This window comes from Lithobates pipiens, unplaced genomic scaffold (assembly GCF_037356315.1).
Source record: "Lithobates pipiens isolate NorthernLeopardFrog02 unplaced genomic scaffold, aLitPip1_a1.2 Scaffold_3, whole genome shotgun sequence".
NCBI classification, from domain to species: Eukaryota; Metazoa; Chordata; class Amphibia; order Anura; family Ranidae; genus Lithobates; species Lithobates pipiens.
The window spans coordinates 269,097,297-269,108,924 of NW_027507790.1; positions in this window are offsets into that span (position 1 = coordinate 269,097,297).

Here is an 11,628-nt window from a genome sequence, read left to right on the forward strand (position 1 = left end):
TTTGATCACCTCTGGGGTTTTTATTTTTTGCGCTATAAATGAAAAAAGACCGAAAATTTTGGAAAAAAAACGCATATTTTTTTGTTCCTGTGACAGAATTATGCAAATTATAAATTTTTCTTCATAAATTTTGGCCACAATTTATACTGCTACATATCTTTGGTAAAAATAACCCAAATTAGTGGATATTATTTGGTCTTTGTGAAAGTTAGAGAGTCTACAAGCTGTGGTGCGAATCGCACAAAATTGATCACATCTGATGTACTGGTGGCCGATCTCGCTTCTTGTGACCCGAACAAGCCAGGAAAGTACAAATACCTCCCAAATGACCCCTTTTTGGAAAGTAGACATTCCAAGGTATTTAGTAAGAGGCATGGTGAGCTTTTTGATGTTGTCATTTTTTTCCCACAATTCTTTGCAAAATTAAGATTCTTCATTTTTTTCCACAAAATTGTCATTGTAATAGGTTATTTCTCTCACGTGGCATGTGTATACCACAAATGACACCCCCAAAAAAATTCTGCTACTCCTCCTGAGTATTACAATACCACGTGTGGGACTTTTTCACAGCCTGGCCACATAGAGAGGCCCAACATGCAGGGAGCGCCATCACGTGTTCTAGGAACATAAATTACACATCTAACTTGTTGACTACCTATTACACTTTTGAAGGCCCTGGAGCACCAGGACAATGACATGTGACACTGATGACAGATGGCACTGATACGTGGCAATGATGACACTTATACGTGGCACTGATGACAGATGGCACTAATATGTGGCACTGATGACAGATGGCACTTATATGTGGCACTGATGACACGGGGCACTAATACGTGGCACTGATGACACGTGGCACTCAGGGGCGTAACTAGAAATCACAGGGCCCCATAGCAAAACGTTGTATGGGCCCCCCCCCCCAAAAAAAATTAACTAATGCCATTGAACAACAGATTACCACACCCATGTGGCACAGTACCCAGGCAACAGCTTATATTCATTTCGAACAACAAAGTATGCAGTATACTGTATGCAGCCCCTGAAGGACACAGATTGCTGACCTCCATCAGTACAGTGCAGACCCCCCAGCAGTACAGACACCCCCTACCTCAGTGCAGAACCCCAGCAGTACAGACACCCCCCCAGTGCAGACCCTCCCAGTGCAGACACCCCCCTCAGTGCAGGACCCCCCAGCAGTATAGACCCCCCTCAGTAGTACAGACCCCCCAGCAGTGCAGACACCCCCCTAGTGCAGACACCCCACTTAGTACAGACACTCCCCCATTACAGACCCCCCCTCAGAGCAGGACCACCCCAGCAGTACAAATACCTCCCAGTGCAGACACCCCCCAGGCCAGACCACCCCCTCAGTACAGACCGACCCCAGTGCAGACACCCCGCTCAGTGCAGGACCCCCCTCAGTGCAGACACCCACCCTCAGTAGTGCAGACTCCCCCTCAGTGAAGACCCCCCTCAGTAGTGCAGACACCCCTCCATTACAGACCCCCACTCAGTGCAGGACCCCCCAGAAGTACAGACACCCCCCAGTGCAGACACCCCCTTATTACAGACACCCCCAGCATTGGAGACACCCCCCAGCATTGCAGACACCCCCCCTGAGTAGTGCAGACCCCCCTCAGTGCAGACACCCCTCAGTAGTGCAGACAACCCCCCCATTACAGACCCCCCTCTGTGCAGGACCCCCCAGCCGTGCAGACACTCCCCTCAGTGCAGACACCCCCCCAGCAGTGCAGGCTCCCCCCTCAGTAGTGCAGACTCCCCACCTCAGTGCAGACCCCTTCAGTAGTGCAGACCCCCCTCAGTAGTGCAGACCCCCCTCAGTAGTGCAGACCCCCCTCAGTAGTGCAGACCCCCCTCAGTAGTGCAGACCCCCAAAGTAGTGCAGGACCCCCCTCAGTAGTGCAGGACCCCCCTCAGTAGTGCAGGACCCCCCTCAGTAGTGCAGACTTACCCCTCAGTAGGGCAGGCGCCCCCCACAGTAGTGCAGACCCCCCCTCAGCGCAGACCCTCCCCCTCAGTAGTGCAGACCCCCCCACAGTAATGTAGACCCCCCTCAGTGCAGATCCCCCTCAGTAGTGCAGACCCCCCTCAGTAGTGCAGACCCCCCTCAGTGCAGGACCCCTCTCAGTAGTGCAGACCCCCCTAGTAGTGCAGGACCCCCCCTCAGTAGTGCAGGCTCCCCCCACAGTAGTGCAGACCCCCCCTCAGCACAGACCCTCCCCCTCAGTAGTGCAGACCCCCCCACAATAATGTAGACCCCCCTCAGTGCAGATCCCCCTCAGTAGTGCAGACCCCCCTAGTAGTGCAGGACCCCCCCTCAGTAGTGCAAGCTCCCCCCACATTAGTGCAGACCCTCCCCCTCAGTAGTGCAGACCCTCACCCTCAGTAGTGCAGACCCCCCTCCACAGAAATGTAGACTCCCCCTCAGTGCAGACCCCCCTATGTAGTGTAGACCCCCCTAGTAGTGCAGACCCCCCTCAGTAGTGCAGGACCCCCCTCAGTAGTGCAGGACCCCCCTCAGTAGTGCAGGACCCCCCTCAGTAGTGCAGGACCCCCCTCAGTGCAGCAGACCCCCCCTCAGTAGTGCAGACCCCCCCTCAGTAGTGCAGACCCCCCCAGTGCAGCAGACCCCCCTCAGTAGTGCAGACCCCCCTCAGTAGTGCAGACCCCCCTCAGTGCAGCAGACCCCCCCTCAGTAGTGCAGACCCCCCTCAGTAGTGCAGACCCCCTCAGTGCAGCAGACCCCCCCTCAATAGTGCAGACCCTCCTCAGTGCAGCAGACCCCCCTCAGTAGTGCAGACCCCCCTCAATGCAGGTCCCCCCCTCAGTAGTGCAGACCCCCCTCAGTGCAGCAGACCCCCCTCAGTAGTGCAGAACCCCTAGTAGTGCAGACCCCCCTCAGTGCAGGACCCCCCCTCAGTGCTGCAGATCCCCCCAGTGCAGACCCCCCTCAGTGCAGCAGACCCCCCCAGTAGTGCAGAAGACCCCCTCAGTGCAGCAGACCCCCCCTCAATAGTGCAGACCCCCCCAGTAGTGTAGACCCCCCTCAGTGCAGCAGACCCCCACTCAATGCAGACCCCCTCAGTAGTGCAGACCCCCCCCTACATACCTCAGAACAGCGCTGAATCTGATACACAGTGCAGTGTGTGTCCCTCGAGCATAGGCTCCTCCTCCTCTGTGGATGTAAACAGAGAGGAGGGGGAGGCGGCTGAGGTCCGTGCTGCTGTGTCCCTGTCCCGGCACGAGGTACAGCGGAGAGCAGTGTTAGTGATGCGGGCGGCTGCCGCTACCCCAGTGTGTCACCCCTCTGGCGGGTGTCACCCGGAGCGGCCAGCACCCGCCCGCTAACACCACTCCCCAGGCCCCAACTCGGCTGCGGGCCCCATAGCGCCCGCGTGGGTCGCTATGGCGGTAGTTCCGCCACTGGTGGCACTAATACGTGCCACCGATGACAGATGGCACTAATACATGCCACCGATGACAGATGGCACTAATACGTGCCACCGATGACGCGTGACACTGATGACAGATGGCACAAGTGGCATTGATGACATGTGACACTGACAACAGATGGCACGTGACACTGACAGGTGGCACTATGTGGCACTGATGACACGTGGCACTGACAGATGGCACTGATACGTGGCACTGATGACAGATGGCACTGGGGACAAATGGCACTGGGGACAGATAACACTAACAGGTGGCACTGGGGTGGATGGCACTGGGGGAGTATGGCACTTTTTTTAACTTTTTTTTTATTTTTTTTTACACTTACGGCCGCTGCAGCCGTTCAGTTCATCTCTCCCCTCTCACACGCTGTCTGTGTGAGGAGGGAGAGCAGCGCTGAGAGATGATCTCATATGTTTACATATGAGATCATCTCACATTGGACACGCCGATCGCGCTGTAAACGGCCGCTGTGATTGCCCATTTACAGCGATCTATGTTTGCCTGTCTCCGGGGGACACGGCAAACACAGAACTTCCCCGATGCGTGCACGCGGCGGCGCACATTGCGGAAGTAAACAACAGGATGTCCAGGGACGGCCTCCCGGACGAAAACGCTCGCTCTACGGCCGTCATTCGGCTATAGGGCGGGCGGGAAGAGGTTAAAGTGGCAATCAGTCCCATTAGGATCTGTGTTCAACATTTACAAACTGGAGCTGAATGGTACTTTCAAGCCCACGTTCACATTGGGCCGATTTGGCATGTGGTTTTCGACACATCAAATCGCATGCCAAATCGGCGACTATTGCCAGCAATGGCACTGCACCGATTCCCAAAAGTAGTTCCTGCACTACTTTTGGCAACTTAGGCGGGCGATTTGAATAGATATCTGTGCATAAACCCGTACAGATGTCTGTCAAAGCGACCCTCACGCGCCCCCCCCCCATGAAGTCGGACGGCATTGGCGGTTTGAAGTTGCGTGAGTTCTGCTGAAAGCTTCACCAAAGCTTGCGGCTCACACTGCTCTTATACAAGGTGAAGGAGGCTGCCTATTTGAACATTATTGGGCACCAGGAGTCTAAATGGGTATAAGGAAATAAAATTGGAAATTAATAAAATTGGGACCACTGATGGCCTCTCCGCCTATCAGACTGGAAAGTTACGTAAACTTTACTCAATGCGACATTTTTTTCCCTTTACGGTGGAGCTGAAGAACCCGAGAGGTTCCGTGGTTTGGCTTGGATTTCATGGCAGCTATTTGGGTCTTCAAGCGCTCCCCACCAACGATGCCCAAATTAAACGTCCTGACAGGCACGGAAACGAAGTCTGTATTTAGTCGGTGTGGGCAGAGAAGCTACAAGTCATAAATTAGTCATTGTATGATCCCTCTATACATAGCGCCCACCTGGGCCATCTCCTCTGCTGGAGTCCTCCTCCTCCCCCGCACATCACAGAGAGTACCACCAGATACTCATTAAAGGTGTTTTTCCTGTGCTGGAGATTAGAAATGAACGAGCTGTTTACTCCGAGACTTCCAAGGAAAAGACAGTAATGCGCGTTTTCATCTTCCAACGAACAGGACTGGACTCTCGGAATATGGCTGCCAAAGATCATCTGCCAATACATGAAGTGTTTGTGCACAGAGCTTACACTTTAATGTCCCCCCCACAGTCACACACACTATTATTATACATTTATATAGCTCTGACATATACCGCAGTGCTGTACAGAGAACACTGAGCCATTCAAATCAGTCTCTGTACCAGAGAAGCTTACACTCTAATGTCCCACCACAGTCACACACTATTATTATTATTATTATTAATAAATCCACTTGGGCCTGTCCCTGCAGTTGCCTTGCCTCGGGCCAGCCGGCCCCGAGACTCGGAATGCATGGTTCCACGCCCCAGGCCATGGGCTGGGTCAGGAATACCACCAGAAAACCGAACAGACAGAAAAATCAAACATGGAACCCCCGAACCACGTGGTGTCGGTACCTTACATACCACCCCCCAGAATGCACAGCAGGAGAACACTCCCACTGGGCTGGTTCCGAGAGAACAGTGACATTCAATACACCCAGCTAAACTGCGTTTCTACTCTTGCCGGGGGTGACAGCGACACCTGCGGTCAAGGAGAACCCAGTGCAACCCAGCTGGACTGGTACTGAAACCAGAAATTTAGAGAATAGTCCTGAAACCCAACTGTGGTTTCAGGCAAATTAACTTTAGAAAAAAAAAAAAAACATAGCGCTTCCTCTTCAGAAGCCAGCGTTACATATTATTATAATATTATTACAAAATTATATAGCACTGACATATACAACAGCGTTTGGCAAATAACATGGACATACAAGTCTCTGTACCAGAGGAGCTTACACTCTAATGTTTCACCAGTCACACAGACTATTATTATATATTTATATAGCTCTGACATACCACAGTGCTGTACAGAGAACACTGAGCCAGTCACAAAAGTCTCTGTACCAGAGGAGCTTACACTCTAATGTCCCATCACAGTCACACATTGTTGTCATTATACATGTAGCGCCGGCTCCTGAAGAGCACGTGCTATGTGTTTTTGAAATTTAATGTTACACCTAAACTGCAGTTTGGTTTGGGTATAATTATTCCAAATGTTGACCTCAGCATCAGTCTGACTGGACTATAGGATGTTCGGCCTGGCCATAGGGGGGCACTGTCACTTCTGGCAGGCATGGAAACACAGTCTGGTTGGGTGCTTTAAGGTTACTTTCTCTCAGAGTCAGCCCAGTGGGAGTGTCACTCTTGCTGTGCTTTCTGGGAGAGGGTACTTAAGATGCGGATGTCACGTGTTTCTGGGTTTTCCGGTCCAGAAGTATGTTCTTACTCAAGGGTCCTGGTCCTGTGGCCTGGGATGCGGATCCACCCGACGTTACGTCTCAGGGCTGGCTAGCCTGGAGGCAAGGAAACTAAGGCAAGGATTCAGAGGTGGTCCGATGCCGTCTCAGGTTGTGGTGAGGCCCACCAACTTTGTAGTTATCCAGGGGAGGACTCTTCAGAAGAAGGCCACGCAAGGGTTGGCTTCTTAGCAAGAGCCTGGTAAAGCTGAAGGACCAAGGTGAATCCAATCTCGTGCGGTATCGCCGGACCGGCTGCAAGATACTGGTACCACAGGAGTGTTCTGTATGTTTTCTAGTTTCCTGTTCATGTTCTACAACAAAGTCTGTGGCAGAGACTTGTTCCTGATTTGGGCACCCTGCTGGCTGCTGGGCGGGCCTGGTGAGAGAGGGACTGTCCAACTAGGGTGAGGATCCAGCTGTGAATGGCTATTCTCTGGATTTTATTCAAAGTAAGAAAAGATCTTATATACTGACTTTGACATTAAGAGTACCTGGACTTTTCACCTAAACTAAGGTGACCAGATTTTTAAAATGAAATCTGAGGACATATTTTTATACTTTTTTTTTTACTAGTATTGGCAGCAATTGGCGACTCATAGTGGGACTGCGATATTGCGATGGACAAATCGGACACTAATGCCGCGTAGACACGACCGGTTTTCCCATCGGAAATAAACTCTGAAGGTTTTTTCCGATGGAGTTCCACTGAAACTGTCTTGCATACACACGATCACACCAAAGTCCGATCGTCTAGAACGCGATGACGTACAGCATGTACGACGGGACTAGAAAGAGGAAGTTCAATAGCCAATAGCTGCCGCCTCGTACTTGCTTCAGAGCATGCGTCGTTTTTGGTGTCGGAACAGCATACAGACAGCTATAATCTCAAAAGGATGTCGGTAAGGGACATTTCAGAGGCAGATGTAAAAAAATAAAATAAAAAAATAAAAAACACAAATTTTTACATACTGTCCCTGGTTTTACTGAGGCTGGCAACCCTGATGGGGCCCCCTAGTGGCCCTCGGGCAGTGCCCAAGTGGCTGAATGGTCAGTCCGCCTCTGCAGACAAGTGGTTTTCCCAATAGGAATTGGTTCCGTCGGAAATATTTAAAACATGTTCTATTTCTAGGTCCGTCAGAATTTAAAAAAAAAAAAAAAAAAAAGAAAGTCAGATGAGGCCCACACACGATCGGAATATCCGATGAAAAGATTCCGTCTGATTTTTTTCTGTCTGACATTCCGCTCGTGTGTATGCGCCATTAGTGACACTTTTGACACTTTGTGGGAACCAGTGACACGAATACAGTGATCAGTGCTAAAAATATGTACTGTCACTGTACTAATGACACTGGCTGGGAAGGGGATAACATCTAGGGCAATCATTGGGTTAAATGTGTGCCCAACAAGTGTTTTCTCACTGTGGGGGAGGTGTTTTTACTAAGGGAAGACATGGATCCCTGTACTTGCTTTGCAGGAACACAGGATCAATGTCTTCCCCACTGACAGAATGGTGAACTGCCTTATTTACTTAGGCAGACCACTAGGCGAGTCTGCCGGATCCGCTGATTGGCTCCGATTCCCAGAAATGCAGGATCACGTTTATAAGTCATCCTACGCAGCCAAGGCCGTCTTTAATATTGATTGGGCCCCAGGCAAAAAATTATTTGGGGGGCCCCCCCATGCAATTTCACTCTCCACCTGCTCTGAGACATATAATAAATAGAAGCAAGACTTAAAATCAGTTTACTGTACCAGGTCAGGCAGCAATTGTGATTGGTTGTTAGCGATTACAGGATATCATTATTGCTTACTGACTGGTTTCTAGAGGTTACAGCACATGTTACGGCTCACTGATTAGTTGCTAGAGGTTACAGCAAATGATTTCTGCTTGTTAGTTGCTAGAGTTTACTGTACAGTAATACTGCTCACTGATTGGTTGCTAGAGATTACAGCACACCTTCTTCTTCTCACTGCAGGGAAGCATGATATACATATGAATGCCGCCTTTATTTACATATCAATGCCGCTGGCCATATCTATTTGCTTAGTAATGCCGCCTCTATTTACATATGAATGCCAGTTATTTACATGTAAACACAGGGTCTGCAGGCGAGTCATCTGTACACAACAGGGCAGAGCTGTACAGCATTAGTAGCAGCACTTCACACTGAGATAGCAGGACAAAGAACAGGACTAAAACTTCAAGGGAGAAGGGAATTTAAACTGGGATAGTTGGCAAGTATGAGGCAGCTGCTTTGGGCCCCACAACAATGACAGGACCCAGGGCAGCTGCCCCTTTTGCCCTGCCTTAAAGACGGCCCTGTGCACAGCACGACTGCCCTGTAGCAGTAAATCTGCTATCAGGTGATCAGAAACTGGTTAAGATCATCAGCATTATGATAACTCACAGGCAGGGGGCGCTCTATCATGGCTCTGGCTGGTTCTGTCACAGTGTGTCACATAACATGGCTGCTGGGTGCTGATTGTGTTAACTTCTGACCAATAAGTGCCCCCCGCTGCCTGTGAGTTCTGATATCATCCATTATGCCAGAGAGACAGACACAGTGCAATGTGGTCTATTCACAGACACCCCCAAAGCACACCTGTGTTGAAGCCTTGAAGGCACTGGCAGCCCCCCGATTGGATCCCCTCCCCCTCTATTCCTGCTGCTGAACATCATCAGCTGAGCTCAGCTGCCTCTCTCTACCCGGTGCCGCCGCCGGCCTCACAGCCTCTCAGGTCTCACTCTCCGGCCCCGGCTACTACTGGGTGGGGAGCGGAAGAAAATCACTCTGCCAGGGAAGGAGATAATCAGGCAGGTGGCTGAGCAAGGCAGAAAAAGATGTGAGCGGAGCTGAATGGGCATGTGTCCCGGAAACTAAAGAAATAGTCCATCCGCTCTGACCAGCACATCATCATCAGAAAGGGACACAGATAATGGAAAAAATACACCCCCTAAGCTAGTAGGAGCGGGGGAGGGGGTGTAATTCAGAATTCGTTTTTTTTTATTCTGCACTGACTGTCTTTGAAAATTGCCCCGGCTCCTGTTGAAGTCAAATCCGGGGACAAAACCGGGGATAGACTCGGTCAGTGTCCTCAATCCGGGGACTGTCCCCTGAAACCGGGGATATCTGGTCACCCTAACCTAAACCCTCTGATCCTATACTGAGAGACCATTGTTAATTATGCTTTTGCAAATAAAAATCCCTTTAAAGCGGATCTGTCAGTCTCTATAGTTTATGGGCCATCTACCACAGGAAACCCCTAGACGCAAACGGAGGTGAAGAAGGTAACGGTAAGCCCATTAAAACCAGCCGCTCCTTCGGGGGCCATACATTTATACAGTTCTGACATATACACTGCAGTGCTGTACAAAGAACACTGAGCCAGGCACATTAGTCTCTGCACCACAGGAGCTTACACTCTAACTGTTCCATACTATTATTATACATTTATATAGTGCTGACATATACCACAGTGTTGTACAGAGAACACTGAGCCAGTCGCATCAGTCTCTGTGCCAGAGAAGTTTATACTCTAATGTTCCCCAACAGTCACACATTATTATTATAATAATAATAATAATTATTAGGGATGAGCTCAGGCATGTTCGCATGGAACACGTGCAGAGCCCGCTAGGAAGTCGGCGCAGCGCTAATCACAGGCAGTGAGACATTGCCCAATCTCTGCAGCTGCACATCGAGGCAATGTCTCACTGCCTGTGATTAGCGCAGCGCCGACCTCGATTTGCACTGTGCCGACTTCCTGGCGGGCTCTGCACGTGTTCCATGCAAACATACCTGAGCTCATCCCTAATAATAATAAAATTATATAGCACTGACATATACAGCAGTGTTTGACAAAGAACACAGGCATACAAGTCTCTGTACCAGAGGAGCTTACACTCTAATGTTCCACCAGTCATTAGGGATGAGCGCAGGCGTGTTCGCATGGTCCACGTGCAGAGCCTGCCAGGAAGTCGGCGCAGCACTGCGCTAATTACAGGCAGTGAGACATTTCCCGATCTCTGCTGCCTGTGATTAGCGCAGTGCTGCGCCAGATTCCTGGCGGGCTCTGCACGTGGACCATGCCAACACGCCTGAGCTCATCCTTATCAATCACACACACACTATTACTATACATTTATATAGCTCTGACATATACCACAGTGTTGTACAGAGAACACCGAGCCATTTACATCAGTCATGGCACCAAAGGAGCTTACACTCTAACATCCCACCACAGTCACAAACTATTATTATACATTTATATAGCTCTGACAAATACTGCAGTGCTGTACAGAGAACACTGAGCCATTCACATCAGTCTGTGTACCAGAGGAGCTTACACTCTAATGTTCCCCTAGAGTCATTCTGAGGTATGATAAGCCTTCTATCAGGAATTGTGGGAGATGAATCCAAGCTCTCCTCACCACCACTGACATTGGCAGGAATTGTATTCTGGCCTCTCCACCACCTGAAGGCCGGGGATGGGATTTCCTCCTCACCAGGGTCATGCAGCCATCCATCATCCTCACTAATTGTGCATCAAAATCTGTGCCCTGCTGACAAAAGAGAAAGAGAAAGACATGGGAAAAAAAACTGCAGATGCTCCTCTATAACCCAACACAAACAAAATCCAAAATGGAGCCACAGTTTAGAAAGGAACCTGTACTGGAAAATATGGTGGCATCAATTGCAGGCCTTCTGAAAATGCTAGCTGTCTGGTCGTCAAGTCCATCCTCTGGCTTCAACGCATTTTGAGTTGCCCTCCCAGAACATGCGTGTCAGAGCGAACGTGTACTTTATACCTTTCAGTCCCGGACTCTAAAAGTCCCAGGACCAGCGTGACAGCCAGCCATCTGGCATTTTCAGAATGAGATGTCTGTAAGATGGAGTGTAAAACCACTATGCTCTTGCGCTTCATTGAGCATGGACAGGTCCATGCCAGCTAATCCAAGTCCAGAGGGCATGAAATGTTTTCCAGCTTCATCGTCTGCCTGCTGGCTGACCCAGATCCTGAAGGTGTTTTCCAAGTTTTTGGATTGACTTTGGTTTTCCACTCTCCCCTCCCCCCTTTATCCAATTCCAAATAGCCAAGTATCCTCCAAATGCAATGATGTCTGTTCATACTTCTGTGTTTCCTTCAGCTGGAGGGGTTCCTGCCTCACAGGTGGCTCCATCTGTAGAAGAAAAGTGGGTTCTACAGCCATCTCTGACGCTCCTTGTTTTTATCCTCATCCCCTGTGTGGTGCTGCTGTTTTTTCTCAATTGCTTC